Source organism: Felis catus, chromosome D1 (genome assembly GCF_018350175.1).
Source record: "Felis catus isolate Fca126 chromosome D1, F.catus_Fca126_mat1.0, whole genome shotgun sequence".
Classification (NCBI taxonomy): domain Eukaryota; kingdom Metazoa; phylum Chordata; class Mammalia; order Carnivora; family Felidae; genus Felis; species Felis catus.
In genome coordinates, this window is record NC_058377.1 from 72431796 (window position 1) to 72459701 (window position 27906).

A 27906-nucleotide genomic window follows, 5' to 3' on the forward strand; every position below is an offset into this window, starting at 1 on the left:
TCAACATCTGGACAAGGCAGGCACCTTGCAGAGCACTTTACTAAATAGAGATTTGCCTCACCTTCTTACAATATTCTCAGACCTAGGACTTTTACAATATAAACATTTCACACAGGTTACTCTCTTTATAGCTGTCCCCTGCAAGTGATAACATATGTGGTGATAACTCAGTTTTTCTAATGAGAAAACCCAGAAACCAGCACAGCAGTGGGAAGAGAGACAGACTAAAAGAGGGAAGGGAGAAGCTCACTCACCGAGTTGGCCAAATTAAATTTTGTGAGTTTCTCTGCATAGTTTTTATCTCTTCACTCTTATGAAATGAAGGGAAATGGTGTTAAAACATAACGTGTACCAAGCCAAATAAAACGCACATCAACAAATGGCATTATCTAGAAATGTGTCTCAGGGAATTTAAAACAAGACTTCCACCTAAACGTGCTCAGTCATTGAATCACACATTACTATAATAAGCTTAATAAGACTTAACAATGAAATTACAAGAAACCTGGTGAACTACAAGTATGTGTGTTCAGAATGATGGGGAGGGAAGGCAGTGACACTGGAGTGGAGTTCTGATGGAGACACACTTCTCCACATCAATCCTAGAAAGATTAAAGCACTTAGCAGTAATTTCAAAGCAGCGTCAACCAAAGAACTCGGCCAACAATCCAGAAAGATTTTAAATTAAGTTGAAAAGAAAAGCTCTTAAGAGTGAATTCCCTGGTTAGTTCTAATTTTTTTTTTTTCAAATGGACATTGTTTGAGAAGAAAGCCAAAATACAATGCTGGTCATAAAAGAAAGCTGCATTTGATCTTTTCTGCCCACAGGTAACCTGGTTAAACTGCTGTGCTCATGCTGCAGACTCCTCACACATCAGATGGGCTGTGATGTCCCCACTTCACAAGCACAGTCCATCATTTAGCATTGGCCTTTTTTGATATAGCCTTCTTTTAAATGTCACAAAATAGGGCAGCAAAAAGTCAACAAAAAATAAATAGGGTAAGCTAAAGAAACTAACAATCTATCAGAAGGTCCCCGGATAAAAGTTACTTTGTGGTGACTGCCTGAGAAAGGAACCCCTGTCCCAGTGTACCAGCAGCTAATTTGAGTTCTGAATCCAACAGCAGTTTGAAAAGCTTTCCACTCTAAAGGGCCCCAGTGCATCATAAAGATAAAGGATTTCAGTACAAAACCACCACAAAGACCTCTATTATCTTATCAGTCTTTGGTTACAACAGCTGAACCAATATGACTAAATTCTGAATGACTTTTTTCAAAACAGCAAAATACTGGAATTTCTTTGTTTTCTCATCAGTCAGCTATTGTCATTGCTCCCATATGCTACTGTCCATTTCTTAGTAAATAAAAGTTTAATAAATGCAGTGATTGTGCTCCTAGGAATCACTTAGGGACCACTACACAGGAAATGTGGCTCATGGACTGAGTGAGGTACAGACTGTCTTCGGTTTTTGTTTTTGCTTTTGTTTTTTTTTTTCCCACCAAATGTATGAGAATTTCCCTCCTAAAATGTGAACAACTCTCATTTAAAATGTTATTAAAATCTACTGTGTACAAACAAGACAAGAATACCCAGGAACTCCCTAAATTAAGATCAAACTCCCCTGTCTATTCCAGGCACACTCACCTCTCCTTCAGCTTCCTCTCTCTCTAGCTGCAAAAGGAAGTCTATTCCTGGATCAACTGAGGTCTATTCATGTTGCAGATCCCAAAAGAGCAAGAACAATCCATGGAATCCTGCCATCTAGGCTCCTAACCTCACAGCTGGGCCTTCAGCCCGTTGTGCTTTATTAGCTCATCCTTTTGGGATCCGGAAATGAAGGTATCCTGAAACATCCCTCCTTCAGCAGAAGACAGGCTGCCTTTACATCACTGTTCTCTATGGATGATAACTGGTCAATGGCTACATCTCCATAATTCGCACATAAAAATTGTAATATCTGGCCTTTCAGAAACATGGAATTCTTTGGTCCTTTAGGGAAAAAAAAAACAATAAAAGAATTTTTTCAATAGTGCTGAATATAGAATTGGCTCTTTCTCAAGAAGTTCCATCAGAATTAGGAGGCAGGAAAGGAAAGATTAAGAAAAAAAGGCCTTATTTAGCAAAGTATTGTCTTAAGAGATTTTATGTGTTACCTTATTTAATCCTCATCCCAAATGTCGCATTGTTACTTTCATCTCACAGACAAAACCCCAAGCTTTCAAAAAGTAAAGAAACTTGACCAGAGATCATTTGACTGGATATGAATTCAGGCCTTCTGATTCCTAATCCAAGGAAGTCTGGAGGTGAAGGAAGAGGTATCTTCCCTTACATCAGAGTTAGAATACATCGTGGGGAATTTCTAAAAGTCAGGAGTAATGCTCTAAGGGACCTAGAATTTTAATGCCACGTAAGACTGAGAAATGCTCAAATTCTCAGTAAGGCTTTATTTACAAAATAATTTTAAAAGCTAGGCTAGGCAATTAGAAAACCAAAGAGGTGAGTAAATTGAACTTTGACAACTTACAGATGTAAAAATAGATCTTGATTTAAGTGATATGCTTGGAGTTACTCAGGAAATTAGCACCCTGCCTGGCAGTCAAGATCCCCTGCTATGTTTTATTCTCCAAACCCTCTCTCCTCAACAAGCATATGGCCTCCTGGTTCCAAATCCAAATACAAAGATTTTGTAGACCATGGCATTCCCAAACATTCCAGATACAAAATTTACAACACTGATGAAAGACTGAGAAATACACTCAAATATTTGCACACATCAAGTGTGCTGCTGTCTTAGGGTGCACTGTGGCTGCTGGCTGAGATGGTCAGGTGCTAGCCAAGAGGAAGTTACCTGGAGAAGTGTAGGAAGTTTTCCTAGTAAGGACTGAGGAACCTCTCTGATACAACTAAGGCTTAGAACAGTTGCTTGTACAAACACATCATATCCTTGCCTGTTTCCGGTATTTACAACTTGCCTAGTGTAAATCAAGGGAATCCTTTCCCTAACCCAATATGCGTGATTGTACAATAATAATGATTGCTTAAACTTATATAGCAATTGCTTTTTAAGCAATTGCTTAGGAAGAGCTTTCTATATATTTATTTGTTTGTTCCTCACAACAATCCTATGCAGTGGGTCATAGTGTTATCCGCATGTTAAAGATAAGGAAACCGAGGCATAAAAAGGTCAAGCGATTTGCCCAAGTCCTAAGCTATTAAGTTATATGTCTAAGATTCAAAATCAGGCAGTTTGGCTACAAAGTTTGCCCTCTTAACCCTATCATGAATGGAGAATAGTACTCCTAAATGATCCACCTTCTAAAAACAACTTCACCCCGACAATGTAGCTGAAATTCTATCGGAGGTTTGTTTTTTAGGTTGTGTGTGTGTGTGTGTGTGTGTGTGTGTGTGTGTGTGTGTGTTTAATACAATGTTTCCTGAGGTCCTTACTAAAATGAAAGAATTTACCTAGGGAAGGATATATGACACCTTTTGTTTTTTTTGTTTTGTTTTGTTTTGTTTTTGTTTTTGTTTTTTTTAAAGTTTACTTATTTTTGAGAGAGAGCGAGCTGAAGAGGGGCAGAGAGAGAGGGAGACACAGAATCCGAAACAGGCTCCAGGATCTGAGCTGTAAGCACAGAGCCCGACATGGGACCTGAACCCACGGACCAGATGCTCAACCGACTGAGCCACCCAGGTGCCCCTGACACCTTTTGTTCTTTAAGATAGCTCAACCCACTAGCACTTAGCTCTGTTGACCTTTCAGCACAAGACACACATATCTACCATTGTTTGTAGTTGCTTTTCATTACCAATCCAATCTCTCACTCCCATACTCTCTTTTTCTCCATCTAATCTTATTTCTCCAAATTCTAAACTCCTGGTGCTGAGGACTCCCCACCTGTATTCCTATGTTTGAACGAATGCAATCAGACCTAGTAAGTGTCCCTGAACTCTCAAATATTGGAATTTTAGTTTTCCCCAACAGATTGATTTGGCTAGTTCTCTGGGTCTTAGTGGCCTTTTAGACTCCTTCTCAAATCCCCCACCTAGTTAGGTGTGCCCCTAATTACTTGATCAGCAATCTAGATAGCCCAGTCCATGCCATTTTTTTTCCTCCTGTTTTGTCCATAGGCATCAGGACATCCCAGTGGACCTAGCTGTTGTTAGTGCTAAGACTTTGAAATCAGAAGGTATGCTAAAAACTTTAAATTAAAACAAAACTGTACAACTAAAGGAGATTGCTTATTTGAGTTTTTACAGAATCACAAATAGTTCACAGATTCCCAAATCACTGTACTGAGTATCTGATCAGAGAGCAGGCCAGTAATACAGATTCCACCATTACAAACTTGAATTATGAGTTCGTAAAGGGGAAATGGAAATTTCATATTGATTTTGAATTTGCTGCGTCTTTGATTGTGCTTTAATAGCTGAATACAGTTGGATAAGTAGCAAGTTCTTTTTGTTCACTATTTTGACTTCAACATTGATTTCTGGGTTCAATAGGTGCTATCATCATCTTATTATAAAAATACATTACAGGGCATCTGGGTGGCTCAGTCAGTTAAGCATCTGACTTCGGTTCAGGTCATGATCTCACAGTTTGTGAGTTTGAGCCCCATGTCGGGTTCTGTGCTGACAGCTCGGAGCCTGCTTTGGATTCTGTGTCTCCCTCTCTCTCTGCCTTTCCCCTGTTCACGCTCTTTCTCTGTCTTTCAATAATAAATAAATGTTTAAAAAAAATTTTTTTTAAACCAACACATTAAATTTAGAGAGTTTTTTGAATGTTATCTAATGTTTCCCATGTAAAATCCATAATATTCAGGGCATAAATATTAAGGAATACGAAAGAGAGAAAGAAAGAAAGAGAGAAAGAAAGAAAGAAAGAAAGAAAGAAAGAAAGAAAGAAAGAAAGAAAGACAATTAAAACCTCAGTCCAGAAGTGGTTAAGGATATCCCATCACAGATGATTTTTAACATGCTAAAGTAAACATGAACAAAATATTTCTAAACATTTTCAAGGCCTTTTTCTTTTCACAATTACATTAAAAGTCAATGTATGTTTGTTCAGCCTATAAACAAAGATCAGTTTAGTCACAAATAGGATGTCCTATTTTCATACTGGGACGTTCTCTTACAAATGCATAGAAAAGCATGATTCAAGATTTTAAAAGAGTTAGGATCACTTCATATAATACTTGCAGGTTACAAATGGAATTTTAAAACAAGTTTATAAAAATCATTTTCTAATGCAACTTTAAAATTTATGGTTTTACCATTGTCACGTGAATAAATAAGGATTTTTAATTTTTTTAACTTGAAGGCAAAAGTTGGCCATGTGATCCAGAGAAGAAGAAAAAAACATGTATTAATATCTGAGCCTTATAGGGAATAGAATGCCACAGTCAATGCGGTAGTGCTGAAAAATAACCTCAGTAGTGCCAGATGCCACCTTTTGAAGAGATAAAAATCTGAAAAGGCAACAAGAAGATGATTGCAACTGTTGCATTTAAGAGTGATATTTAAAAAGAACTTTGCTTGTAAAAGGTGTTATAACTCCAGTAGTCCCAGAGGAATTGCAGAGGAGGCAGGCTCTGCAAAGGCACAGATCTTAAGTACATCCTCTCTGATGGATTCTGTTGGCTCCCCACCCAGGTTTAAAACCCCTGCTGTGAATTAGATAAGAATCTTAGCGCCATTCATAATTCTATAGAGAAAAGTGGTGGGGAGGAAGAGCAAATGATAGGCCACAAGGGGTACTTCTACCTGACTGCCATTGAAGGCCAGGCTCTGTGTAATATTCATCTCCATGACAAAGCACAAATTAACTACCGGTGCCTACCACTTATTTTGTGCTCAATAAAGCTGAAATGAACTCATAACCAACTCTATCTAAATTGTTAGCTCCCAGAATAGTTGGAGATAGGTAGCCACAGCAATGGATAAACCAGATGGAATTGCTCTAGACTTCAGCAGTATTTGAGCCATATCTGAGTTGCTGCCAGTTTAGCTACTACTGTTAACTGTCCGAAATTAAAAATCATCTCCACTGCTATGTAAGCAGTAGAAAATCAAATCCAATTAAAGGAGATAAATAATGAAATTCGAAAAACTAAAGAAATGTAGACACAGATTCTATATACATTTTTTTGAGCACATATGATGGTCCAAATACTTCCTATGTGTAAGTGTTAGTACTTAGCATTTTTATCTGTTTTAACAAACTTAGGAAAATGAGCTAAATAAGATTAAAATATGTCCAAGATAACATAGCTTGTAATCAATAGAGCCATGATTCTAAGCCAGAAGATCTGATCCCCAAGCCCAGGCTTTTTCCAGTAAAACACAAATGTTTCTAGGGGGAAAAAAATGACAACTAGTTGAAGACCATGACCTCACACAATCTTCATGAAGTCCTTTTTTGCATTTTTTTTTTTAAAGTTAAACACTTTGTTGGTAGATTTAATAGTATTAAAAGCAAACTAATTTATATTTAGGAAAATTATAATTTAATATTATTTAAAATGTTGTAAATAATTAATAAAATCTAATGACTAAGAGGACTGAATCTACATAAACAGATTGGAAAATTCTCTACTCAGATGTTATACCTAGAAATTAAATTTTTAACTGTATGGAAAAAAAATGTAAACACTTCTCTGAACACCAAATACAATTTAGAAGGTAGAATCAACTGAAAAGACTACACAAGTTATGTGGATAAGTAATTATACAAAAAACATTTCAAAGGGACTTATATTATTGTATTAACCCTTTCTAACATCACCTTTCTGCAATAAAACTGAATTATATAGCAAGATACTGTAATCAGAAAACAGTTTCTAATTTTTTTTATTAAAGTTTATTTACTTATTTTGAGAGAGAGGGAGAGGGAGAGTAGACGGAAAGGGAGGGACAGATGGGGAGAGGGAGAGCGAGAATCCCAACTGGGCTTTGTGCTGTCAGTGGGGAGCCAGATGCAGGGTTCTCTGTCGGGCTCAATCCCAAAAACTGTGAGATCACGACCTGAGCAGAAACCAATACAACCACTGACTGAGCCACCTAGGTACCCCTCTAATTTTTAATAGCTGAAAGAAAGAACTACAAAAAAAGTTACATACAGTTGACTGGCCAACCCATTCAGCTGTTCTTATGCCACCAAAGCTTTTTTAGGGGAACGTTTTAAGAAAGTATTCTTTTTTAATACAAAATGCATTCTTTGATTGAATTCAAAAATTGGAAAGGTGACCCTGCCTATTTTACTATCTATGATCCACGTCAGTGTTTTGCAACATTTTAAATTCTATGCCTCCTATGCAGCTTGCTAATGCTACGTTTTGCATACCTCCACTAGCCAAGATTTTGTTCAGCTGATTCACTCTCTATAGTTTCTTTAATAACAGGTGTACTAATAAGCTTTAACAAGTGACAAGCAACCTCATTTGAGATTTCTGCTCTCCTTGTCAAAAACAATTATAACTGGGGCGCCTGGGTGGCTCAATTGGTTAAGCGTCCAACTTCGGCTCAGGTCATGGTCTCACAGTTCATGACTCCCAGTTCCGCATTGGGCTCTGTGCTTACAGCTCGGAGCCTGGAGCCTGCTTTGGATTCTGTGTCTCCCTCTCCCTCTGCCCCCTCCACCACTCGCACCCTGCCTCTCTCTCTCTCTCTCTCTCTCTCTCTCTCTCTCTCTCTCTCAAAAACAAATAAACATTTTTAAAAATTTTAAAAAAACAATTATAATTAAGTTAAATGAGTATTTCCAGCTTGTCTCTTCTACACCTACCAGTTTAAAACAAAGTTGAAAAAAATTTAACTACTCACTGACTTTTTAAAAATAATGCATTCTTACCATCCTATTTGACACATCTATAGTATATCTCTTAACCTCTCTAAAAATGTTGATAGGTCTTTCTGTTATTTTTTTGCTTCTGACCTAATTTTTTTTTCTTTTTAAAGTTTTCATTCAAATTCCAGTTAGCTAACATATAGTGTAATATTAGTTTCAGATATACAATATAGTGATTCAACACTTCCATACAACACCCGGTGCTCATCACACTTTAATTTCCATCACCTATTTCACCGCCTGCCCCCACCCCTTTGGTAACCTTCTGTTTGTTCTCTATAGTTAAGAGTCTATTTCATGGTTTGCCTCTCACGTGCTTTGTCCCCCCGCTTTACTCATTTGTTTTATTTCTTAAATTCCACATATGAGTGAAATCATATGGTATTTATCTTACTCTGACTAACTTATTTCACTTAGCATAATATTCTCCAGGTCTATCCATGTCATTACAAATAGCAAGATTTCCTTCTTTATTATGGCTGAGTAATATTCCATTGCATATATATACTACATCTTCTTTGTCCATTCATCACTCAATGGTCACTTAGTCTGTTTCCATAATTTGGTTTTTGTGGATAATACTGCTATAAACATTGTGGTGCATGTATCCCCTTGAATTGGTATTTTTTATTCTTTGGGTAAATACCTAGTAGTGGAATTGCTGGGTCATAGGGTAGCTCCATTTTTAACTCTTTGAGGAACCTCTCTAGTGTTTTCCAGAGTGGCTGCCCCAGTCTGCATTCCCACCAGGAGTGCAAGAGGGTTCCCCTTTCTCCACATCCTTGCCAACACCTGTTTTTTTTTTTTGTGCTGTTGATTTTAGTCATTCTGACAGGTGTGAGGTGATATTTCATTGTCTTTCTGTCTTTTTAATGTGCTGTGATTCCAGCAGTACTCAATTATTGTGCAAGAATGACATATTTCATTTTTGTTGTGTTCCATGACAAAGACAATTTACCTGATTACCAAATGACATTTACTTGATGTCATTTGTCTTTTAATTTGTCTACTATTAGCTATTTCCCCAGTACCTAAAACAGGTCCAGACACATAGTAGATCTTTAACAAATACTTGTTGAAAGAAATTATGTGAATTAATTCAGATAATTTGTCATCCAAATTAAGACATTTATTAAATGAATGGAGGCACTGTGAAATAGTACATCAAGAACACAGGTGTAAACCAGGCAATCAAATATAGTCATAACTTATTCTCACTTAATGTCAGTTTCTAAATAATGCTACCTAAACAGAACCCTAAAGTTGCTAAATTTTGTAAAAATTATATATGAATTTTTATGTTTTTGGTAAGCCTGAAATATGGATGATGAAATTCTATAGAATAATTAGGCTCAATTCACTATTGAACATATGTAGAAATTCACAATAAACAAATATAGATATAATAGACCCATCATCTAGAGTAAACCTAACAATATAACCTTAGTTTCATAAAGCTGGTACAAATGCTCTTTATTTGCCAAGTATTCTGAAGAGAAGTTTTTAATATAGCATTCATAGAAATAGTCAATCAATTTTCCATGAAATGTAATTCCCAATTAGGGAGATATAAGGTCATGCTAATTTTTCTCATTTTAGAAGAGACAAGCTTATAATTTTACTTAGTAATAAGCCAAACAACACAAAAATGTCCATCTGAAAATGATAAGAATATTTAAATGTCTAAATCTTATACCAATATGTCATTTAAAATTTCAATTTTGATATTAAGCACAAGTTCTTGTTTCATATGATAAATATACCAACACATACATCAATGAAAAACCTGCATTTGCTTCTGAAGATTCTGAGGCCTTGGGTTATATATCTAATGAAGAAGTAATGAAAATTATTGTAAAGGGAAAAAAAGGAAAGTCCTATCTATAATATAAACAGTAAACCAAAACTTTCCTGGTTTATTTTAAGTTGAAAAGTCAACCAAACTTTTGGAAATTTATACCAGACTTATAGTCAACAAAAACCATAGAGTCAATGGCCTTTGAGTAAATTCTATGAGAAAAGTGTTTCCCTCAGTCCTACAAAAAATCTACATGCCTACAATTATTCCAGAGAGTTTATAGTTAAGTTTCTAGGAAATCAACACAACATTGTTTACCAAACTTCTTCCCAACATAGAAAAATAAGTAATTCCCAAATTATATTAATAGGAGAATTAAAAGAAACCCCTCATACCTCCAGAACTGAGCTACAATTGAGTCCTAAACTAATTTTCAAGCTTACACACAGGCAGTTCTAACCAGATATTACCAAGTATAGTGGAACTGAAATTAAGTACAATTAAATTAAATACAATTCCTACCCGGATCCCATAAATAAATGTATTTTATAAAGTGTAGATTATTATAAAGACCATCAATAATTTTTTAACAACTGAAGGATCTAAACCAAGTGAAGATTTAAAAGGCACTGGGAAAGCAAACAAACACCAAAATACAGGAAAATCTACTAAATGTGATTTGGGAAAAAGGACTCTGCCATTTCTGGAATTTTTCAGGCACTGTTTTGTAGGGATACCGGAGTTACGTTGTAACAGTGTTAGTTCATAGTTGTAAAAGTTCTATCAGAGGCAGCAGAAAATCTTTTTTTTTTTAAGGAAAAAAATCTAAAATACTAAAGTGAACATCAATTAAGATATTTCAAAACTGCGTAAATCCAAAGGCAAGTGTTAAATCACTACAATGTCAATAGAACTAAATAATTTGGTGTGAATTTGGAACCAAATTCAGTTAAACAATAACTATTTACAAATGTATAAAAATTTAGTTTTCCAACTTTAAGCAGAGAGTGGATTCACCTACTCAGAACAGAAAGAAAAAAAAAAGGAGCAAAAAAAAAGGAGAGGAAGGAAACAAATAAACAAGACTCTCCCAAGAAGATCCACAAGTTAGAGTTGGGGGCCAATGTATTCTAGGCAATAAAAAATATTTTAGAGTTAGGGAAAACACTTCCAAGTTTTAATTATCATTGCAACAAGCCAAAGACAAGTGAATTCCCAGATTATCAGACATGGTTATATTTAAATGTAAGCTCTTAAATCCATTCATGAGCTAAATATAAACATCTGAAGTAGTTGCTGTTTGGAATTATCTGTGCAACTGAGAACACAGGTAATCAAGAGTTGACTATATATACTCTTTTGTTCCCTCCATTTGGTCAAATGAACTGAATACTCAACAGCAGTTAAGGCCATTTGGAAAGAGCCAATAACAGTTTACTCTGGCAACCCAAGAAATACAAGACTGAGATCATCAGCAAGGGTGAGGTAATATTATTATTACTATGGTTCATTTCATTATCATTGTAAAATAAAAAACATGGTAGAAATTCTACCAGGTTAGTAACTCTACCAAGATAAAAATATACAGTAATTATTCAGTAATAGGCTACTCATCTTAACCTTCCATTTGAGTTACTAAAGTGATAAAAGTCTATCATAAAAATGGCCTTATATCAAAATGGATATAGAACATTATTAAATATTTCATTTGTATAAGGTAAGTATACATGAATGATAACATTGTTTCCACTAATCTGTACATGAAAATAGGCTAGACATAATAAAAATCAAAACAACTATAACCATAAGAGACTCAAATACAGAGAACAAAGTGAGGGTTGCTGAAGCAGAAGTGGGTGGGGGAATGGGCTGAGTGGGTGATGAGCATGAGCACTGGGTGTTATATGTAAGTGATGAATAACTGGGTTCTACTCCTGAAACCAATACTACACTGTATGTTAACTAACTTGAATTTAAATGAAAAAAGTAACCAAAATTCAAAACAACTAAAAAGGTACTAGAAAGTGCTTTCACATACATTGAGCCTTAAAACCACCTAGTAAGGCAGCTATTATTATTGTCATCACCAATTTGCAAAGGAAGAAAAGACAGAGAGGACACAAGATTTACTTAAAATCACACAGCCAGATCTTAAAACCTAAATTCAAACCTATTTATCTTTCCACTTCAAAAACAGCCAATTCTTTTAGACTGATATTCAAGAATACATTTTCTTATCTTGAAGTTTTACAGTTCTTATTAGCATTAGAGTAACATTGTGCTTATTTTCCCCAGACTGAAGTCCCAGGTTGACCCCATACACCTAAGAATAGAACTGGAAGAAGGGAGAGAGTGCATATGTGTGTGTGTGCGTGTGTGTGTGTGTATATAGCTGGTATGTGTATATAGCTCCAAATGTACTGCCCAATTTGAACACAAGCAAACAGTTGTTACAAAGCTCACTGCCTATCTGAGACTTTTAGGGGGGGAAAGGGAACATTATAAAAGAAAGAAAAATACCTCACATTTTTCCCTATCACAGTTTGTTTGTTCCCCATATTTTCCATCACTGGTTTTACCACCATTAATCTACATGTAAAGGTGATTTTTCAAAAAATTATCTTAAAAAAATAACTTGAAGTGTCTTTTTAAAGTATACTTATTTAAATAATCATAGACTCAGGGGCGCCTGGGTGGCGCAGTCGGTTAAGCGTCCGACTTCAGCCAGGTCACGATCTCGCGGTCCGTGAGTTCGAGCCCCGCGTCGGGCTCTGGGCTGATGGCTCGAAGCCTGGAGCCTGTTTCCGATTCTGTGTCTCCCTCTCTCTCTGCCCCTCCCCCGTTCATGCTCTGTCTCTCTCTGTCCCAAAAATAAATAAACGTTGAAAAAAAAAATTAAAAAAAAAATAATCACAGACTCAGAAAATCAATATTGTAAAGAATCAAAGAAGTCATTCAACTCCCAAATTTTACAAATCAGGAAGCTGAAAGCCAGAAGGGAAAGTGATATACCTGATGTCATAAAGGTAATTTGAGTTAGGACTAGAACATAGAAGTCCTGATCCTTTCACTGTAACATGCCACCTCTGAAAAACTCAAGTGAAATAATCCACTTTAAATCATTTTGGGGCACCTGGGTGGCTCAGCTGGTTAAGTGCTCAACTCTTGACATCAGCTCAGGTCATGATTTCACTGCTCCTGAGATCAAGCCCTGAGGCAGGCTTCATGCTGACAACACAGAGCCTGTTTGGGATTTACTCTTTCCCTCTCTCTCTGTCCCTCCCTTGCACACACACTCCCCCTCTCTCCCTCCCTTCCTCTCCCTCAAAATAAATAAATAAACTTTAAAAAATCATTTTTGCAAGATAGTTGATTTTGGTAATCATTTTCCTCTATCCATTTAAAAAGCAATATTGATTCTTATTTAGACTTCCTCAAGCTTACCATGTAATCTAACAATGGAATGCTAGTCAATGACAGAAGCAATCAATAGGGAAATATTTTCGAAAGCACAACTTGTCCAAAGATGCTAACATTTTCACTCTGAAGCCTCAGCATGGAAGTTTTCATATGTGCTGGGTTACAGAGATTAATCAGAGTTTAAATGATACTTTTTAAGAAATAGAAAATCAGGATGTTTCATAGGTAAACAGTTACAATATGGACTTGGAAAGATTTCAGTGCCCACCACTGATCAAATTTAACAACTGGAATATTATGGGCCACAAGAATCTTTGGTTTTCATTGGCTCTTGTACTAAAAAACCTGAGTGCCTGAGGGGTTCTCCAGATCCTAAATTCCTTTAAATAAGAGCAAGAACTATATAAAGAACATTGGTCTTAAGTTCCTCAGGAAACAAGGCATCATAACAAAAAGTGATTTTATTTATTTTTTCATTTCTAACAAGATTTTCTCTATTTGAGATTACATTCTTAAGATAAAATTCTATGTGTTGAAAGATATTCACTGAGGGGCACTGGGTGGCTCAGTCAGTTAAGCGTCCAATTCTTGATCTCAGCTCAGGTCATGATCTCAAGGTTGTTGAAGTTGAGTCCCACGTCGGCCTCTCCAATGACAGCACTGACCCTGCTTCTGATTCTCTATCCCTCTTTCTCTGTCCCTCTCCTGCTCATGCTCTGTCTTTCAAAAATAAATATTTTAAAAAAGATATTCACTGAAACAATACTGATGACAGTGAAAAACTTAATAACAAATGGAAAGTCCAATTGTAGTGAAGCGATGAAGTGAACAGGGCTATCTGTATTCAGGTGCTGATTACACAGAGGCAAGTCAGATTTTTAACTATTTTTAGGAAAAGTCTTTTAAAACTGAAAAAAATGCCTGTGTGATAATGTCAAGTGGGAAAAAAAAGGAGCATAACACTGTGAAAAAAATAAGCAGAACAAAAAGATTTGAAAGGGGGCAATCTAACTTGAGTCTGTTTTTAACTGGCAAATGTTTTTCTTCAGTATGATCATATACTACAGATGTCCTGTGAACAACACAGGTTAAAGGTGCTGACCGCCTGTGCAGTTGAAAATCCACACGTGTCTTTTTTTTTGTTTAGTTTTTATTTAAATTCCAACTTGTTAACGTACAGTGTAATATTAATTTCAGGTGTACAACATAGTGATTCAGCACTTTCATAACATCAGCGGGCTCATCACAACAAGTGCACTTCCTTAATGCTCATCACCTATTTCACCATCCGCCACCCCACCTCCCTCTGGTACAGTTTGTTCTCTATAGTTAAGAGTCTGTTTCTTGGCTTGCCTCTCTCTCTCTCTTTTTCAGAAAAGTGATTTTAAAAAATCAGTGGCATTTTGGGAATGTAGGATAAAAGAAATGCAGAAACTGATAAAGATTGAACAGATAAAACTCAAGCTGAGGTCAGATAAATCACATCAGTATATACTTCACAAGTTTCTTGTTGGCTAGTACATAGAGAATGGCAGAAATAGAAAAAAAAACTCAAAAACAGTATGATGTTCATCTTATAATTTTCAAGCTGTGTAATAAGAGTTAACAGAGCATATAAAAACATTTGATTATCAAGTTGTATAGTGTTAAGTAACTGGAACATAAATCCTGATATCTGGGTTCTCGTTTTACTTTTGCCACTTTGTACAAGTAGCTTTTTGAGCCTCCATTTCCCCACCTGTAAAATGAGGGTGTTGGACTAGATAATCTGTTAAGGATTCCAGTCCTATCGGCTACGTTATAGGCTATAATCTAGAAATATTCTGTGAGTATAGACGCTCTCTGCAATTTTAGTTTTTTTATGAAAATCATTCAATCTTGCCTGTATCTGTAAAGATCATTAGTATCTTGGTAGCACGAGAAAAAGCAATTTATGTGACCAAGAACTATAAATGTAAACATATCATATACATATACATGTGAAAGAAGATTCAAAATGAAATAACCACTGCTAGGAGAGTCCTTCAAAATAGTGTCAAAAGGACAACGAGGACCTATGCGTGTCTCCTGCTTCAGCTGTCAGAACACCATGAATTTTTTACTTTTGTCAACTGCAATTTGTCAGTTGCAACTCCACCACCTCCTTGAACACATCCTTCTAATTTGAACTGAAATAGAAATGATGTAAAGCCTATTAGCTAAATAACCAATTGTGTATTAGGTAGTCAGTTTAAACTCTGCCAGTGCCAATCATAATTCTTTCAAAACAAGTTACACAACCTTATGTCTTTTGCCATTGTAAGCCTGCATTCCCGTTCCTAACTTGGAGCACACTTTCGATTTCTGTGGATTCTGTGTCTCCCAGGTTGCAATCCCTAAGACCCCAAATAAACTCTCTGGTTGCTTTACAGCCTCTTCTTCTTGATCAACAATACATATATACCCAACAATACATATATACCCAACAATACATATATACCCATATATATCTAATGGGTATATCAATTAATGCTGGATTAATTGATATCCAGCCTTAATTTTTCAGATGTGATTTTTTTTCAGTTAGAGGAACTTCACCAAATTTAAAAACTGTTTTCTTTTATAATGTGACACTATAATTAACATCAGCAAACTAATTCGCAAAATATAGTTTTGCTTCTTTGTGTTTACGGAAGAAAAAAATGGAATAAAAGCAGAACATATAAGTTGAACTTATGTCACTCTGTATATGAACAAATGTAACTGGATTTTTTGACTTACAGTTTCATACGTAAGTCCACTGGGTTTTGTTTACATATTATAGGAATAATCTGATTTAGGAAGCTGTAGGGTGAAATGTTTAACAGCATGGACTCTGGAGCCAGGTTGCCTACTTTTAAATTTCAGTTCCACTATTTCCTAAGGCTATAGCTTCGATCTTATTGATCTCTCTGATAAAATTCAGTATTGTATAGATCAAATAAGTTAATACAAATTAATACAAGTGAAGCACTTAGAACAGTGCTGCACATAGTAAACATTCAATAAATATTTGCTGATAGTCATATAATGGCTATATTAAAAATCCATTTTAGAATCTATCCTAACAGTGAACATAAGTTACATGATACAGGATTATGATATAGCTTTTCAAATTAGAACTTTTAATAAAGTTCTAAAATAAGACAACTGTCACTGACTACAAAATATCACTTTATTCCAACATCTGCACAGATGAGGATGGAAGTTGTAAATCCAGGCCTGAGCCTGTCACTCACCCAGTTAAACTCTTCAATGGTTCTCCACTAATGAAGTCCAGACTATTTAATTTTTTTAATGTTTATTTATTGTGAGAGAGAGAGAAAAAGGGTGTCCGTGAGCAGAGGAGGGGCAGAGTGAGACGAGAAAGAGAATCCCAAGCAGGCTCTACACTCAATTCAGAGCCCAACGTGGGGCTTGATCCCACAACCATGAGATCATGACCTGAGCCAAAATCAAGAGTTGGACACTTAATCAACTGAGCCACTCAGGTGCCCCCAGACTTTTTCTTAAATGGCTACATACCCCCCTTTATGATTTTGCCCATCTCATCCTATCTTTCACTCTTCCTGTCCAGCTTTAACACCTGCCCCCCTCAACCACAAATGCACACATACATGCACACTACTTTCACTAAAAACATGAAATTCCCCAGAAAAGTAATTTCTCTCTCACATTTCTAGGTCTCATCATCCATGCTATTCATATTGCCTGAAGCATTCTTCCACCCTTTTTCTCTTCTGTAGTGTTACTTTAAAACTGAAAGCCAGGAATAAGTGGATGTTTATCAAAAGAGGAATGGATAAACAAATTATTCTTCATTGATCTGGGTATATTACGCAGGCAGCTCTTAAGATAATGTAAAGAATTCATTCATTCATTTAACAAATATTTACTGAGTATCTTCAATGTACTCTTTTAAATTTTATCCTCAAGATATCCACAAGATATCCACAAAAATTTTATCCTCAAGAATGAGATAAATCTATATTAAGTTTTTAAAAAAGCAAGTTGCATAACACATTTTTATTTTAAAAATGCTATTTTAAAAATAGGCTGACAGGGGTGGAACAGAGAGAGAATTTTATGTTATACTTTATATTATTTCTATACTATATTGTGCAATAATGTACATTTATAAGTGATAGTATACAATTCTTGAGAATTATTAAGAATACAACATCTCAACACCCACACTCCCATACACCCATGGAGGGGGGACGGAAGGCCCTATTCCCCAAGCATCTTGGCTGTAGTGTGACAGGATTGTCTAAAGCCACAGGGAAAATGGTGGAAAATTCACCATCACCATTGCCACAATTTATGGCTTTGTTCGTAAGTCCCAATTTGGCTACATACTATGTCTTGAAGGGGCTTTTGTTCTTGAATCTTGACTAAACTCCTTAGACTAAACCTACTGGCCTCAAAAATATTGGACAGTTGCACTGCCTGCCTACCACTTCACTACTACAGTTATTGGTTATGTACTATCATTCGGAATAAACATGATGAGTACATCTCCACTCATTTCCATTCATACAGTTATGGACAACTATGCTAAAAATCAACAGCAAAAGAAATACCAAGAAGATGACATCCCAGCATTAAGAGATTTTCCCATTAGTGAAGCAAACCAAATGTTCTTTCTTGAAGCCAAAAAACTTTACACCAAAAACTGAATTGTGTGTAGACTAACACCAAGCATTTATTATAAGTTTTTGACATAATAATTTTGGCCATAATTATTTTGACTATCTCTGTTATTAATACCTGACATTGAAATGTAAAAATATTAAGTTGAACTCTTAATTTGAAATCCATTAATATCTTTAAATGTTCTCAAATATTCATTTTTAATGGACAGACTAAATAAAATCATGTATTAAAAAAAGAATAAAATATCTCTCACTCAAGGGTAATTGTTTAGAAGTTATTTTTTCCCAATATAAAAATAATTTCTATTGAAGGTCACTTACAGAAAATTAAGGGAATAGAATTTGAGGTGAGAAGATACTTAAAGAAATTTGTTTCCTTGTAAATTAATGTTTTAAATACTTTTGTATTACTGAATAATAATCAAAGATTTAAAAAATAATAAACATTTAACTTTCTTGAAAGAGAATATTTATTCCCCACACTACCATTATATTTACATCTATCACTTGACTCATACTTCTCAAAAAGCATTTTGGACATCATCTGGGTCCACTTTTATATGAATGCTATATCCATAAAATTATGTTTATAATATTACTATGATCATTTTTGTCTTTTTCACTGCATTGACATTTGCCCTAATGGTGTAAAACCACTAATAAGTAAAATTACTGGTGCCTTATCTAAAATTACTATGCCTTATCAGAAATCAAGCCAGCAGCACTGAATTGTACTAGTTAGTGGTCACTGAAGTCTTTGTAACCAGGTATTTTTTAAATGTCAGTTTCACTTAGAAATTCTTGATGAAACAGTAAAAATAATATATTAATCTTATTAAATCTCAACTTAGAGTATACTTTAATTACATATAAAGTATTTCTGCTACATACCAAAATAACAATGGTTTTCCTGAGGAAAAGCATTTGTGTGATTCTTCGAGATCCAAACTAATAGCTTTTTTCCATAGAATGCCATTTCTACTTGAAAGAATAATGGACAGGAAAAGAATAGCATTCAAACTTAATTTTTTTTTAATTCAAGTATAGCTAACATATAGTGTTATATTAGTTTCAGGTATACAATATAATGATTCAACAATTCTACACATTAAGCAGGGCTCACCATGATAAGCGTACTCTTTAATCCCTATCATCTAATTCGCCAATCCACCTAACACCTCCCTTCTAGGAACCACCAGTTTGTTCTGTATAGTTAAGACTCTTTTTTTTTCTCCTTTTTAATTTGTTCATTTGTTTTGTTTCTTAAATTCCACATGTGAGTGAACTAATGTGGTATCTGCTGTTCTCTGACTGACTTATTTCACTTAGCATTATACCATCTAGATGTATCCATATTTTTGTAAATGGCAAGATTTCATTCTTCTTCATGGCTGAGTGATATTCCATTGTATATATACTACATCTTCTCAATCCATTTATGTATGGATAGACACTTGGGTTGCTTCCATACCTTGGATTTTAAAATACATTTTCTCAAATATGGTATGAAAAGAGTCTCTTGACTTCAAGGAAAACAACTGACTCTATTTGTTTTCAATAATCAAATTGTTTATGAATGTGACATTGGTGGATGTGATTATTTTATATTGTATCATGAAATACATCAACATTTAGAAGTTCCATATAACTCAGTGATCCAATATTTTCCAAATGACCAAACCATGTTGTCATAAAATCATACATTGCTAAAAGATCCATTCAAAGTATGTTAGACCAATGGAATTTAAAATGATGTAATAAAATGTGAAGAACTCATCATCTTTCAGATTCCAAATTGCAGTTAACCTTCATATTACTTGTAAATTATAGTACAAAGAAGCATATCCATAATTATCTATAAAAGTTATTAAAATACTCCATTTTCTAAACACATATATGCATGGTGCTTCACATACGTCAACCAAAACAACAGATTGCAACAGATTGAATGCAGGAGCAGACATGAGAATTCAACTATGTCCCATTAAGCCTGACATTAAATAACGGTGCAAAAAAGTGAGATAATATCACTCTTCACACTAAATTATTTTTTAGACATTATAGGTATTTTTGTAAAGACTATTTTAGCAACACATTTGTTATTTAAATTAATTAACAAATGTTTAATTATTTTCACTTTTAATTTCTAATACTAAGTATGTCAATAGACAAAAAGCCACATAAACAAAACTTCTTTGGGTCCTCAAATAGACCTAAAATTGCTGACCTATCTGTAAACAATTCTGAGACCTTAATCTCACCAAACTACAAGCAAATTGAGTTAATTGCTTCCCCAACTCCAAAGACATGGTAGACACAAATATGTGCTAAATGTAAATGACCCTCAAAACTACTTCAGGAAAATATACAATTTTAGAATGAATGAAGGGTAAAGGTTTAAAATTAGAAATGAGCTAAAAACTAGCTCTACCACTTATTAGATTTGTGGTTTTGAAATGAGCTAAAAACTAGCTCTACCACTTATTAGATTTGTGGTTTTGTACGATTATTTATGCTTTTTCTGAGTCTTTGTTTCTTCACATATAAAATAAAATTTATATCCATCCAGCTAAACAATAGTTAAATATTAATAAATAAATATTACTCACTACTGTTAAATAAAAGAGTGAAGAATGTAGAACAGTTAGAACTCTTATACACTGCTGATGGTAATGCAAAATGGTGCCGCTGCTCTAGAAAACAGTCAGTTTCTCATAAGGAGCTCGGTACATATACCCAAGAAGAATGAAAACATACATCCACACCAGAACTTGTACCATGTTCATTACAGCATTATTCATAATAGCCAATAAATGGAAGCAATCCATGTCCATCAACGGATGAATGGATGGAAAAAATGGGGTATATATCCTTCAAGTGGAATATTATTTGCCAATAATAAGGAATTAAATATTAATACATGCTACAATACTGAACTTTGAAAACATTGTGCTCAGTGAAAGGCACTAATCACAAAAAAAAAAACCACATATAATTCCACTTATATTAAATGTACAGAATAGGCAAATCTAGAGAGATAGGAAGTAGATTAGGTGTTGCTTAGGGCTGGAAAGTTTGGAAAGAAATGGAGGGTGACTGCTAAAGGGTGAGAGATTCCCTTTAGGATGATAAAAATATTCTAAAGTTTGATTGTGTGATAATTGTACAACTCTATGAATATACTTTTTTAAAAAACCTACTGAATTGTACTCTTTAAATGGGTGAATTTTAAGATATATGAATTATATCTCAATAAAGACACTGCTAACAATGCAAACAAACAAACAAGCACAGGTGAAAATGTCTAGCAAAATAAGTGACACATACCAGAAGTTCAGTAAATGCTTTTTTTGTCTTGATAATAACTGATGTGTCTCAAAATCTACTTACAAAACTAAGATACATCACAAAAATTTGAGCAGATTTAATTAGACTATGAGAAAAATTTTTATGTCAATGGTCAACAAACAGTATAATATACTCACAAAAGAAGTTCCCTTTTTTTTTTAATTTTTTTTCAACGTTTATTTATTTTTGGGACAGAGAGAGACAGAGCATGAATGGGGGAGGGGCAGAGAGAGAGGGAGACACAGAATCGGAAACAGGCTCCAGGCTCTGAGCCACCAGCCCAGAGCCTGACGCGGGGCTCGAACTCCCGGACCGCGAGATCGTGACCTGGCTGAAGTCAGATGCTTTAACCGACTGCGCCACCCAGGCGCCCCAAGAAGTTCCCTTTTTGTTGTCTAGCTATTCTTATTGATTTTATACAAACTGTCCCTTTTTTAAAATTTCTGTGAAATATGAATGAAAAAAACAGGATGGATCTTTTAAGATTCCTTGTAGTTATTTAATATGAACTGAAATTTGATATCTGATTTAAATTTTGGTGTCTTAATTGAAGCTTCATAGTATAAAGTATGTTTGAGGAAAAATACAGAAAATCTTGTATATGAGATATGATAAAACCACTAAGCAGATATTTACTGGCAAGTTCCTTCAGTTAAATTGCTATTTATGAAAAAAATTAAGTAATCCCTTTTTCATAATTCCTCTTGCTATTAAAGAACAAAATTATTAAATTGCACATTAAAGTTTTTGGTATTGCAAATTCATTAATCATAAAGCTTGCCTTGAAAAAAGCATGTCAAGAAAAATCATACTAGGAAGCAATACACGCTCTAGAACTATTGTCCTTTCCAATGGAAACAAAACTATCAATGCTCTTGTCTACCTGAGTCTTGCATTTGTGATGTTCATTTAAAAGAGGAATGTTTTGCAACTGAGTTTCAAATTTTAGATCTGCCTCTTGGCATAGTGAGCTGACAGATTTTGTGGTCTGGAGGCACAAACTAACTAGAATTTCCATTCAGAAGTGGTAGCATATTGGTGAAGCCAGGATGAGAAAACAGAAGAATAAAACCAATTTCTCAGTCTTCTCCGACCCTCACAGGCTTCTTGTGTGCCTTTCTAATTCACTACATTCAGTCAATAATTCATGGAATAAATATTTTTTATATACCTTGGGTCAAGCAGTGAACCCACACATACTCTGTTTTCATGCAATTTACCTTCCAGTCATGGAACTCAGATAATAAAATAAATTAAAAAATAAAAAGTATATTAAGCTGCAGTAAATGTTATAGAAAAAAATAAAGCTAAGTAGGTAGAAGAGGTTCCAGTGTTAAATAAGACAGTCACAATAGGTCTCTCCAAGAATGTCAATTAAGCAAGAACTGAATTAAGCAAGAGCTAAAAATATGATCCATGAGAACATTTAGGAGCAGAGCATTCCAAGAAGAATAAAAAACAAATGCAAAGGTCCTGAGGTGCGTGCCTGTTTGAGGAACATTAGTAGGTAAACATATGATGAACAAAAAAGAGCAAAAAGAAGAGGTGATATTTTGATAGAGTAAATACATATTTGGTCTTCATCCCAAGTTCCTGGCATAGAGCTTCAAAAATCTTTGTAATTTCCTGAGTGATAAGAGTGAGAGGAGTATCTATTATTCATAATAAGCCCCTTTCAACCATACCTGAGTCTATGTTTATGAGGTGACAGTTAATGAGCCCCTAGATAGCTTTAGGATGTGAGCTGGCTGCCAGAGGAACCAACTATGTGATTAGAGAATTGAAACTTTCAGCCCTACCCTTGACCTCTGAGAAGGGGAGAGAGGCTGGGGATTGAGTTAATCACCAATGGCCAATGATTTAATCAACCATACCTATGTGTATAATGGAGCCCCATAAAAACTCTAGACAGAGGTGTCCACAGAGCTCCGGAGTTGGTGAATGCATCCTTATCCCAGGAGGGTGGAGCATCCCTCCAGGAAGAAACTCCTGGAACAGGAAAAGAACTCCTACACTGGGAACCTTCCAGACCTTGCCCCATGTAGCTCTTCATCTTGTGATTCATTTGTATCCTTTATAATAAAAAAGTAATAGAGAATTTCCCTGAGTTCTGTGAGGTATGATAGCAAATAAACCGAATAGGGGTTCGGGGAGCCACTGATTTGTATCCAACTTGGACAGAAGTGTGGATAACTTGGGGACCCATGACTTGTAATTGGTGTCTGAAGTGGGGGGGGGCAGTCATGTGGGATCAAGCCTTTAACCTGTTGTGGGGGCAGTCTGTGCTAACTCTGGTTTGTTAGTATGAGAATTTAATTAAATCGTAGGACACCTAGCTGGTGTCCACAGAGCACTGAAGAATTGTTTGGCATGGAAAACTCACATTTTTTGTGTCAGAAGTGTTTTGAGAAGAGAAACAGTTTTCCCTTAAGAATGTAACAGAAATGAAGTTAGACAAGAAAGAGAGGACCATATCTATCTTGTAGGGCCTTTTGGGCAATAATAGGGACTTTGGCCTTTATTCAAATTAATATGGGGGTCCATTAGAGGGTTTTCAGACAAAGGAGTGATGCGATTTAACTGACATGTTAAAAGGATCAACCTATAGCTTCTCTATGGAAAACAGATTATATGGAGACAAGGGAGAAAGCAGGGGATGTCAGCTGAGTGGCTAGCACAATAATTCAAGCAAGATAGACTGGCCTGGACCAAGTAATGGTAATGGCACATTTACGCTCTTTAACTCTTTGAGAAGAAGAGAAGAAAGAGAAGAAAGAGAAGAAGAAGTTAAAGAAATGGCACATTTACGCTATTTAACTCTTTGAGAAGAGTTAAATAAAGTATTTACAAAAACATGGGGCAAGTTTTAAGGAAGACAACAAGACATAATGATACACCCAAGAGCTAGTTATAGAATGAAGCTGTTGGGGAAAGAATGGTGGCTGGAACCAAGAGAACGTAGTTGTACAGAGAGGGTCATGAAAGGGTCACAACCATCCTACAGCAATATGGCAAGGAAAGAGCTGTGGAGAGGAAAAGGACACCAACCTTACTCTCCCTCAGCTCTCCTGAGTGCCTCTCATTGGTTGAGCCCAAATGGAAGTCAAAGAGAAAGAGAACTCACTCATCAGCGCTCTTGGTACACAGAGTGAGGTTAGAAGGTATAAAGAGAGGCAAATGGAAACTATGAGGATCAAGGTTAACTTGTAATGAGGATCAAGGTTAACTTCAAGGTTTGTGATCTGAGCACCTAGAATAGAGTTGATATTTATTGAGATGGGAAAGAATTTAGGTACAGTAGATCTGGGAAAGAAATTTAGGAATTCCATTACAGACATGTTAAATTTAAAATGCCCAAGTAGAAATGTACAGTAGAAAATTGGATATATAAATTTGGAGCTCAAGAAGGAGGCCTGATTGGAAACATAAATTTTAACCCTAGTTGTCATGGATTTGAGATACCAGAAAAAATGTGACACTGATCTATAAATACAAATGATTCTCTTTCTTCAAGACATTATTCTTTTATTTACTTTGAAGGGAAAAAACTTAAGTAATATTATAATCAATTCCCTTTTTAGCATCCTCTAAAGCATGAGCTAAAAAAAAATTGTAATTATCTGTGTTGTAAATAACTGTGTATGCCATTATAGACTGTGAGCTCCTTATGGAACAAACCATTTCTTAGTCATTTTTGTATTCCCAATACTTAGCATATAAAAGCCTCTCAAAAATTTTTGACACAAGACTGGAATTAATGAAAATATAAATAAATGAAAATAGGGTTGGGATTCATAGGGTGTCCTGAAGGTGCTATCTAAAATGCCCTATTAATGGAAAAGTTTTGTTTTGTAAAAAGAATTTCTTCTGATTGTCTGAAGACACAGATAACCTGACCTATCCTGTAACAAGAAGTCAAGGAGAAGCCAACAGTCAGGTTTTAAACAAAGAGGACTTAAGCAACTTTGAAAGCTTCTGTTGGTAAAGCAAAGAGAGAGCACTATGGATAGTCTAAGGGAGTGTCGAATACAGTTAATAACAAATCACATTTATTTGTTTGTTTCCTGTGTCCTCAGGGCAGAGCCTGCTTTTATTTTTTAAATTTAATGTACTTAGTTTAGCATTTATCCTTTCAATACCTTTTTTCATATTGTTGTTATATATGAGTTTGTAAGAAAATGTGGTATTTTTACATGTTTTCAGTTGTATATTATATCCTATACCAGATACATAATTTTGTTTCTTTTTTCCTTTAATATCATATTTTTAAATTCATACATGTTGATATATATATATAGCTGTTGTTTATTCTGACTGCTTCTTTATTTTGATTGCTCTTATAAACAATGCTATAGTGAACATTCTTATACACATGCAAGAGTTGCTTTAGGAGATAAATATATACATATAAAAGTTGGATAGTTCACAGAATATGTGCATCTTCAACTTTGCTAGACCTAGCTAAACTCAAAGTAGATATATAAACTTACACTCCCACAAGTAGTTTATGAGAATTCCAGCTCCTCACACTTAATTTTTGCCAGTCTGATAGATATGAAATGGTATCTTATTATTGCTTTAATCTGCATTTCTCTAGTATTCATGCATCCTCTTCCGTAAATTGCCTAGTTAATTTTTAAGCCAGTGTGGAATCAACAAGCTATGTCTACCCCATGTATTTTGATTCCATATCAGTGGCCAGGTCTGTTCAAGAACCTTTGCCAAAGCCAAAAAGCAGTACCCCCAAACAAAGAAATTTGGATTTTCCTCTAGAAGCCACAAAATTGAGTGGGGGGTAACTCTCAGGGTCATGGGTGTAAGATATCAGAGAAAAGTTAGATACTGACATAAATGCAAATGGTTCTCTCTGAGAGTTTAATGTACTTTGACAGGGAAAAAAAATTAAAAGTTTACTCCATTTTCCTTAGCATGTCTAATGTCTCCCTTTCTGTCTTTCCTTGTGCATTGTTTTTGACTCTGACACATACTTAAACACAAAATCTGTATTAAATACAATGAAAAAGCATACATAAAAATATTTGTATTAAACACAATGAAAAATAGTACTCAAAACAGGAAGCTGCCTTGTTGACAGTTTGATGAAAGAAAGAAGGATCAGCTTTCCCTTCGGCCATCAGTGGAGATGAGATAATTTCAAGTAACACAAAAACCAAAATGCTTCACCAAGCACACAGTATACATGTGAGAAAAATAGATTTTAATATAATTTCAGCAGTTCTGTATATAAGTTATGATCCATTCCCATAGGTTTTTTAATAGATGTTCCTCAGTGAAAAAAAACTCTATTTATTGCAACAATATGCAAATCAGTAAACAATATGAACACCAATTTCAAAACTTCATATAATTCTTCCATCAAAATACTGTTTTCAGAAACCTCACTAAATTTGACATAATAACATTTTTTTGGCTTCTTTAATGTACATTGTCATAGGGATGTCTTATTACAGATAGCTGTAGATTCTACATTTTGACAGTATTAGAAGGATAGTCTTTATGACTGCTATAGTATAGAACAACATCGTCAAATAGAGCTCTCTGTGATAATGAAAGTGTTCTATATCTTTGCTACCAATATGGTAGCCCTGGTCACATGTGGTAATAAGTATCTGAAATGTGGTTCATGTGATTGAGGAACTAAATTTTAACTTTGTTTTAGTTGATTTGAATTTATTAAATAGTCAACATGTGGCAAATAACTTCTATAGTGGGAAGCACAGATTTAATGTAATCTAGAAAAATTTTCCTTTTATCTAGCCATGAATATTGGTCTCTGTACTAAGCAGATAGCCAAGACTGGACACTCTCTGCTCTAGGATCAGAGGTCACAACACTCTCCTCTTGGCAACATTGGCAGTGACCTAGTTCTCATCTCCTATCAAGTGCTAAATTACTAGGTACCTACTACCCAGGCCTTCCATATCTTATGTCCTGATTCTCATTTTTAGCAGAGGTTACATTTGACTCTTGTTATCTAACCTATAGGTGCTTGGATACCTGCTTTATGTGTTTCATGTTTCTATCTTGTGTCCTTGGGCATCTCTGCTCACTTAGGGTGACTCAGCTACATCAATAATCATTATCCCCAGCTCCTGTAATGCCAGTGTTGATTGACTACATGATACTTCCTGCCAAAAAAATTCAGTAGTTATATCCTCATTCATGACATTAGCCAGACCTAAGGTATCTAACATATGAGATTTTTTTTAAATGTTTATTTATTTATTTTAAGGGAGAGAGCGCAAGCAAGCATGAGCACACATGAGTGGGGGAGGGGCAGAGACAGAGAGAGAGAGAGAGAGAGAGAGAGAGATTGAATCCCCAGAAGGCTCCACACTGCCAGGGCAGACTCCATGCTGGGCTCAATCTCACAGCTGTGAGATCATGACCTGAGCCAATATCAAGAGTCAGATGCTCAACAAACTGAGCCATCCAGACGCCTTTAACATGCAAGATTTCTTTTTTTTAATTGTTTAAAGTTTATTTATTATTTTGAGAGAGCGAGAGAGAACAGGGGCAGGGCAAAGAGAGAAGGACACACAGAATCCGAAGCAGGTTCCAGGCTCTGAGCTGTCAGCACAGAGCCCGGATGTGAGGCTCAAACTCATGGAATGCGAGATTATGAGCCAAAGGTAGACACTTAACCCACTGAGCAACCCAGGTGCCCCTAACCTGTGAGATTTTTTAAGCACACTCCTGGGTCTGATTTCTCATGGTCTTCTTCTCAAGAAATTAAAATTGTTTGAATTGGAAACTGTTTAAGATAATCTGGTGACTTAATCCTCAAACCAACAG

General features: G+C 35.3%; 1 protein-coding gene and 1 pseudogene across 35 annotated transcripts in view; one reads left to right on the forward strand and one right to left on the reverse strand.

The window, feature by feature from the left end:
- The window catches only part of SOX6 (SRY-box transcription factor 6), a 695707-nt gene that overhangs the window by 212416 nt on the left and 455385 nt on the right, over nucleotides 1-27906 (reverse strand). The gene's annotated exons all lie outside the window — the stretch shown is intronic.
- On the forward strand, nucleotides 17375-17766 carry LOC101096011 (annotated as a pseudogene).